The following is a 9,043-nucleotide window of genomic DNA, read 5'->3' as shown; positions in this document are numbered from 1 at the left end:
CTGTTCCTTGAGAGGGACGTCCGGTTCTTCTTTGTCAATCAAGAACTTATCAGGATGTTCCCCGACCGAACGCTCGAGGCAATCAAGTGCCAAAGGCGGAAAGCTGCCCGCAAGCAGCTTGTCCGCCAATTCATGGAGGCGCTTGAGATCGGTCGGGGGGAAAGCCGGCGTCCCGCCGCGGAGCAGCGAGCTCGCTGCCTGACGCGGGCGAGGCCGCTGCGCCGCCCGTCGACGCAGCCGAGGACTTCGCGGCCGACACCACCGGGCCGCCGCCGGAGGGGCCGACTGACGCCGCCATCTGGGAGCATCTGGCGGGGCTACCTGCTTCCGCCCAGCGTTTCTCTGCCCTGGATCGAGTCATTGGTCTGGGGCGGGGCACGCCGCCCGGTGTCATCCTGGGCATGCTCCCGGATGCCCTTGCGTCGGTCGGGTCCAGAGGGGAGAGATCGATCACCAGGACACAGCGGCCGCGCCAACCATCTAAGCGGCCGCCTGCCGCGCCGCCGATGCAGAAGCGCAAGCGGCGCCGCTGGGAATATGCGAGAACGCAGGATGCCTTCCGAAGGTCGCGTGCACGTTGCGTGCGCGGCCTCTTGGATGGCACCCTGCTCCAGCCGCCACCTGCCATCCCTGGTCTGCTGGACTTCTGGGCGGACCTCTTCACTAAGAAGCCCATCTCCACCGCGGGCTTCATTCGTGACCGCCTCCTCCCGCACTCGGATCCTGTCGCTCTCGAGTGCCTATGGGGGCTGGTCACACATGAGGAGGTCGCCGCCGCGTTGCCGCCCAGGGGATCAGCGGCCGGGCCGGACGGCCTTACCCCAGCGGAGTTGCGGCGCCTGCCGCACAAAGTCCTGGTGAAAGTGATGAATCTCTTCCTTCTGGCCCGCGCCCTTCCGGAACGCCTGCTTCGCGCGCGGACGTCCCTTCTCCCGAAAACGGCTGCACCAACATCCCCCGCTGACTTTCGCCCCATTACGGTCTGCTCGGTGTTGGCGCGGACCTTTCACAAGGTTCTCGCGTCACGCCTGATCCGCGCATGTGCTGTGGACGAACGTCAGCGGGCATTCATCCCTCGGGATGGGATGTTGGAAAACACTTTCATCTTGGACACTGCTCTCACCGACGCAGTTCGCTCCTGCCGCTCTGTCTTTGTGGCATCGATCGACGTATCTAAGGCATTCGATTCGGTAGATCATGCTGCCCTTCGCCCTGTGCTGAAGGCGCATGGCCTGCCGGATTGCTTTGTCGAGTATGTCGAGCGGTGCTACGAGGGCAGCACGACAGTGATAGCGGACGGCGCCGGCGTGGGCGTGTCTGTGCAGCCAGCACGGGGCGTTCGCCAGGGCGATCCCCTCTCCCCCCTCCTGTTCAACTTTGCGGTGGACTACGTTTTAGGCCAACTGCCCTCCCACATCGGAGCTCGGATCCTCGGTCGCAGAGTCAACGCTGCGGCCTTTGCAGATGACGTCTTGCTGTTTGCAGCGACCCCGAGGGGCTTGCAGTCACTCATCGATGCAGCTACCGCAGCCCTCGCCCACCTGGGGCTGCAGATCAACGCCCGGAAGTGTTTGACCCTCGCCTTAGTCGCGTCAGGGCGCGAGAAGAAGGTGAAGGTGGACAGCAATGTCACCTTCACAGCAGGCAATACCACCATGCCTGCCCTGCGTGTGGGTGAAACCTTCCGGTACCTGGGGCTGCAATTTTCCACGGCGGGTCGCTGTGTCTTCAATCCACGTCGCCACCTGGTGGAGCAGCTTGACGTCATCTCCCGAGCTCCGCTGAAGCCGCAACAGCGCCTCCACGCTCTCACCAACGTACTTCTCCCGGGCCTGTACCATGGGCTGGCCCTCAGCCGCACCCGGGTGGGTGCCTTGGAGTCGGCCGACGTCACCATCCGGGCCGCCGTCAGGAGATGGTTCCGCCTTCCGGCGGACACCCCCCTGTGATACTTCCACGCTCCTGTTGCCCAGGGGGCCTCGGCATTCCATCTTGCCGTTGGATGGGTCCAACGCTCCGTCGGTCCCGTCTCCTGGCGCTGAAGAAGAAAGGGCCAGCCTGCGACGGTGCAGGCCTGGATGAGGTGCAGCGTGAGATCGAGGTGCTGGAGCGCCACCTAACGTGGGAGGGCCACCTCCTCAAATCGTCAACGCAGGTTGGGGAAATGTTGGCGGCGCGCCTACACATCGCCATTGACGGTGCGGCGCTGTCATCCTCTGCCGCCGTCAGTGGCCAACATCAGTGGGTCGCCGACACCAGTCGCCTGCTATCTGGGCGTGAATACATCGACGCCCTCCGCGCCCGCATCAACGCATTCCCTACGAAGGCACGGCGCAGTCGCGGGCGGGATGCGGACACCAGATGCCGCGCGGGGTGCCAGGCCGTGGAGACCGCCAACCACGTACTTCAGGCTTGCTTTAGGACGCACGGGTCCCGGGTCAAGCGCCATGACGCTGTTGTGCGTTATGTCGCCCGTGGACTCGCGCAGAGGGGCTTCAATGTCTCCGTGGAGCCCCACCTCCGAACACCTGAGGGCATCCGCAAGCCTGACGTGGTGGCGGTGAAAGACGGCATCGCCCGTGTGGTCGACGCCCAGATAGTCGGAGACCATCTCCGGCTCGACTGGTGTCATTCCCAGAAGGCGGCCTACTACGACACGCCGTCCATCCGGCGTGCCATCTCCAACCTGCACCGTGACGTTGAGGAGGTGATTGTGTCCACCGCGACGTTGAACTGGAGGGGTGTATGGTCTCCAGCGTCGGCGAGGGATCTCGCCGCCTTAGGCTTCCGACCCCGAGAACTGGCGGTGCTGAGCAACCGTACACTACAGAGCTGCTGCAAAAGTTACAAAATTTTCGAGCGTATGACGGCTCCTAGTCCGAAGCAACGTGTCGGCGTCGGCTAGGCTGCTGGTTATTTTTCTTCGCCTTGACTCCTGGGGCCTATCCACAGGAGGAATATCCGTCTTTGTTCTTTCTTGTCTTTTGTTCGTTAACTTGTTTTTTGTTTCCTTCTCTTTTCTGCATATATATGTTAGTATTATTATTACCTTCTGGTGTTCGCCCTGTAAGTCCCACCTCGGTGCAGGACAATGGCGTGTATAACAACACCTATATACATGACAATTTTCTGTAACATATATGTGTTATTCATGAATAATGAATAAAGACGGCTGGAATAGCCAAATGCCTCGTCATCTAATTAGTGACGCGCATGAATGGATTAACGAGATTCCCGCTGTCCCTATCAAGATGGCGGGCGAGGTCGTAGTGCGTGTTCGTCGGGTCGGTTTTTGAAGTGAATGTGCGAAGGAAAGATTGTTTTCGAGTAATTTGGAGTATCTTAAAATCGTATTGAATAGATTTTCGTCGCTACTGAGTATCGTCCGCGCCGCGTCGCGTGGCGGTGTGAGCATTCCGATCTGTGTGACAATTTCTGCAGTGTGAGGTTAACATATGACCTCACTATTTGCATGTATTGATGCCTTAAATTAAAGGGCTGTGGAAATTATAGTGTATAATTTCAATAATTGAGTTGTGGAGGTTGTTCAAATTCTTTGTGGTTCATTTTCGTCTTTTACTATATCACGTGTGAAGTGGAACAAATAACCTCAAACTCGTGTGCATATATCAAATTAGGAAAGATTAGAGTTAGTGGATACATTAAAATCACAATTAATGGGAAATTGCAGTGTTGTTGTGATTAAGTGCATGCCGAAATAGGTAATTATCATCAAACTCTGAGTGAATCTTTGTGGTATATAAATCGAACTACGGATGATATTGTGCCAAGCAAAACACTTTCAGTGTGAAAATTGGTAGGGGATTATTGTTTAAATAGGGGGAGATTGAAATGCAGTAGGCCATAAAATTAGTTAAAATTTTGAGTATATTTTTTGCCTCAAGTGACGTTTAAAAACTGTATTTGAAAACTGTGGTCGTTTGATCGAACTGAAGTCGTGGTACATAAATCGAACTACGACGGTTATGGAGGGAACGCATTGTATCTGTTGACTTCTTATTCCAAAGCAACTAAAGTGTTTCTCCTTGTATTCTTTGGCAAGGATAATACATCTTTGGTGCGAGTGTTACATCTTCGAGTGCAACATCTGCATACCGTCTCCTCTGTACATCAGTGTATCAACAGTCAACGCCACGAACTGTAAGTAGACTTTTCATTATGCATGAACAGTCGAGTAGTTGCATGAGGAAATCTGAGGCATTAGAAGCAGAGGAGGAGGGTGGTGAATCTGAACTGCAAGATATCCTCGACTATTTTGAGGGTATCACTCAATATGTCTCTAAAGAATTAGGGCCTAAGAGAGTTCCGCAACAGGTAATGCAAACCTTCAGACACAAATTCACTAAATGGGCTTTCTATCAAGCGAAACTTACAGGTCAGATTGAAGAACTGAGAGCAGAAAACAATAGGCTTCGAGAAGAACTAAATAAAAGAGAAATTCAAACGGCTCCTCCAGTAACGTATGCAGCAGTTGCTGCTAGTGAGGGTAAAATATCCAAAAAACAAGCCACTGCACTCAAAATTAACAAAATAACAGCAAAACAGGTAAATACAGTCTTTATACGAGCAAATGATAACAGTGATGTCAAGACTGTTAAGGAGAAGATCACAACAGCTATTAATCCCAAGCGAGATAGACTCCGGTTTAGGGCAGTGAGAACCACAAGTAATGTGGTCATCGTCGAGACTGAGTCTGAAGATGACCAAAAGAGATTAATCGAAAAAGTAAACACCATACCTAACATTAAGTGCGAGCCACCAACGAAAAAGAGGCCATTGGTGATATTACATGATGTGCCTAAGGAGTTAAACGAGACTGATCTTTTGGAAGAGATTTATGAGCTAAATTTGTCCGAGGATATCAGTAGGGAGAGTTTTGAGCAAGAGATGAAACAGAGGTTTAGGAGAGGTGCAAAAGATAAACCGGTAGTAAATCATGTTTTTGAAGTGACACCAAGATTGCGAAACATCCTTCTGGCCAAATCACGTATCTTTGTTGAATTTCGTGCTCTAAATCTTCGTGATTACTTGGTGGTCCAACGCTGCTTTAAATGCAATGATCTGGGCCACTCATCAAAAACCTGTTCAAACAAACAAACATGTGCACACTGTGGCTCTGAGGGGCACCTTAAAGCTGAATGTCCTAAGAAAGCTCAAAAAGCTGTTTGCATACCCTGTGTGAGAAGAAAGAGAGTATGCAATAATTTGGGAACCAACTGCGCAACCTATCAAATGATGCTTGAACGTATGATTGCACGTACTGATTATGGACAGTGACGTGAAGTCAGGTATTTTGAGTGCAACTAACAAGTCAAATAGTGAACACATTGGAGAGAAGACAGTGAAGCGCAGTAAGTTAAAAAGAAAGACACCTTCTACGAGAGCAAGAAACTGGCGGAGGGTAATGGAATGGCGCAGACAGATAGGTTTAAATATATCTATGTATGCAAAATCCCAAAATTCTGAATATATAGCATATCCATTGCAGAACTGTGATGTGATTGAAACATATTATCATGAAAATGTAGACTATATAGAAAATATGGTCGAAAGTAGGCAAATCCACCCAGAAGTAGGTAAACAGCTTTGGAGAAACATGTTTCGCTGGGCAAACTTCCAAAGTCAGTTGATGTTTCGAATTGATGAATTAGAATCTGAAAGTGTTGGTGCATATGATGGTGAATTAGGACATGCATCTGAAACCTCAGATGTAGTTGATATGGTGTCGTCTAGTGCTGAAATATATGATACTAAAAATTTGCCAAGTAGCTGTAAACCTGTCATATTTGTTACAAGTGGAACAATAACTGGTTTGGGATCTAAGGGTGAAGACAAAATACTACATGAGACAGTTGAGCAGGTAAAAGAATTAGTAAATTCTACACATGTTTCCTCTACGGTGCCAAATTGCAGTAAAGTAAACCCCACCTTAAGTGATACTGGTGTATGTGTACCTGATAGAGATGATAACAATGTAGGAAAAGTGAACGTTCCTGTTAGTAATAGTGACAAAGCTACAATGATACCCAAAGTAGATGCTGGTGTAACGCCTCCAAAAACAGCGCAGAAAATATACAGTGATATAGAACATAATTTAAGGTTAAGTAAACTTGAGGATACAAACACTCTAAACGTTGCTCTTCGGTACATTGTAAAAAATGCACATTCTCTAGGTGATACGATAACATTCCCTACTGCGGAGGAGGTAGATAGAATTGTTTTAAAAAGTAATAATCTTCCAACAGATGTCGATAAACTGCGTGACTTAGTAGAGCAAGTCTACAATCGGAGACAGGAAAACTTTGATTTAGAGCGTTTATATAAAGACTTTGTTAAAGCGTATGGGCGTGTCTGTTTCGATTGGTCTCTGCCGACTTCTAAAAGCTACGTATATACCAGAAAGCCGTAATATGAAAATTATGCAGATTAATGCTATGAGAAGCAAGCTGGTCATGGCAGAGGTGCAGAGGGTAGCCAAGGAGACGAAGGTTGACATGATATGTGTTCAGGAGCCACATACAAGAAATGGAAAAGCCACTCATTTTGATCCTAGTGTAATAGTAATATCGGGCTCTGAAGTGCCTTTATCTGTGATAATAGTACTAAATCGATCAATAGTGATCACAAAAGTAGCGCAGTTCTGTGATGAACACTGTGTAGTGATCGAGGCTACCGATGGATCTACTAAGTGGATAATCGCTAACATATACATGCAGTATTCTCACGAAATAGAACCCTATCTTGACAAGGTGAAGGCTGCGGCACTGTGTGGTCAAAGACATAACTTCATTCTAGCTGCAGATGCAAATGCTAAGGCTACTGTCTGGCATAGTAACGAAACAGATGAAAGAGGTCAAAAACTGTTAGAAGTTATTGCTGAAATGGATCTTTTTGTAGTTAATAAACCTGGACAACCTTGCACTTTTGAAAATAGAGCGGGAGCTTCAACAAACATAGATGTGACGATAGTGAATAGAGCTGCTATGTGTAAAGTTAGTGAATGGACTGTTCGACAACACTGTACAACTAGTGATCATAATACAATATTTGTAGATATTACTCCTCAAAATGTAAGAGGCCAAAGTGAAGATTTAGAACCGGTCATAAAACTGGATATTAAACGTGCAAATTGGAAAAGGATGAGGGAAATTATGGATACAAATCCTCTGGATAACGTTGTAGGAAGTGTAGACTTCAGAGCGCATGCATTAACTGCGTTGCTTCAGGAAGCACAACGAGCAGCGATACCAATAAATAAAGGTAAGGGAGTACAGGAGATGCCGTGGACGCCAGAATTGGAAAACCTACGAAGAAGAATGAGGGCTGCCAGACGACACTACCAGCGGTCGCTAGGGTACCTGGAAAGGCAGAGACGGTTAACTGTCTATAGAGAAGTAAAAGAAAAATATAAGAACCGATTGTTTGAGATTAAAAGAATTCATTGGGAGAGATATTTACAAACATATATGCAACTCAATATGTGGGGACAACCATATAGATTATTAACGGAGAAAGTGAAATCGCCTGTGGTTCTGTCAACCCTAAAAAAGAGTGACGGTAGTATGACATTAGGGTGGAGGGACTCAGCGGAATATCTGCTGAAGACACTCCTACCTGATGATTGCATAAATGAGGATACAGAAGAGCACAATGATTTGAGGACGGCTTTAAGTGAAGAATATCTTAATGACACTCCTGTTATCCCGTTTGCACAAGAAGAAGTTGTGAGAGCAGTATATAGATTGAAGAAGGGTAAATCACCTGGCCCTGATGGTGTACTTGCCGAGGTTTTACATATGATGGTGACTAAATTTGTACCATTCTTAACTACCCTATTAAATGATGCATTACTTTTAGGTAGGGTGCCGGAGATCTGGAAAGTTGCTCGAATAGTAATAATCAAGAAAGGGGAGGATAAAAGTTCGGTGGAACCCAAAAGTTATCGTCCTATATGTCTGATAAATACTTTGGCAAAAGTTCAAGAGCGTCTTCTATGTGACAGATTGCAGTCACACAGGGAGCTGTCAGGGTTGAGTCAGTGTCAATTCGGTTTCCGTAAAGGGAAATCCGTGGAGGACGCCATCAACAAAGCACTAAATATTGTGGATGAAACTCCCTGTAAGCTTGCCATTGCCATCATGGTAGACATTGCGGGAGCTTTTGATAATTTATGGTGGCCCGCAATGTTTGCTAGATTACGAGACCTTCAGATTCCGAGATGCCTTTACAATAGTCTATTGGATTATTGTAAGGGTCGTACTGTTGAATGGCCGGCAGGAAACCGCAAAGTAATTAAAAAGATCACAAAAGGCTGTCCACAAGAGTCAGTATGTGGACCTATATTTTGGGATGTGATGATAGAGCCTCTACTGCAACAACTTGACGTGGCAGATGATGTAGATGGTGTAGTAGCATATGCAGACGATGTACTGGTGGTAGTGTCTGAAGATTCCAGATATAGACTTGAACAGAAAACATGTCGAGTTCTAAACAGATTGCAACAGTGGTGTACTACTAATAAATTAACAGTAGCAGCACATAAAACAACGTATCTGTTGTTGAAAGGGAAATTGTCTCTTACCAGAAATCCTGTAATTAAAATGAATGACATTTCAATCCAGCGCAGTACTGTTTCTAGATATTTAGGTGTTCAACTAGACGAAAGGAGGAATTTTCTCGATCACGTCACCGTCGCAACTCAAAGAGCGCAAAACATCATGCACAAAATAGCACGAGTAGGAACAGCACAATACAAACTACCACTTCATACAGTGAGGGCATATCATAACGCGATTTTAGCATCTATAGTGGGATTCTCTGCAAGTGTATGGGCACACAAATTACAATATCGGCGTTATAGAATACTTCTGAGAAGGGTGCAAAGGAACGTTTTGTTAAGGTTAACTGGGGCATTTGGAACCATTTCCACAGAGGCATTATTAGTAATTCTTGGAATCTTCCCACTGGACATTATTGTGAAATACCAAGCAGCATGCTACTGGTTGCGGGTAGGCGACAGAGA

This window comes from Schistocerca serialis, chromosome 4 (assembly GCF_023864345.2).
Source record: "Schistocerca serialis cubense isolate TAMUIC-IGC-003099 chromosome 4, iqSchSeri2.2, whole genome shotgun sequence".
NCBI classification, from domain to species: Eukaryota; Metazoa; Arthropoda; class Insecta; order Orthoptera; family Acrididae; genus Schistocerca; species Schistocerca serialis.
This window is presented reverse-complemented; position numbering follows the sequence as displayed.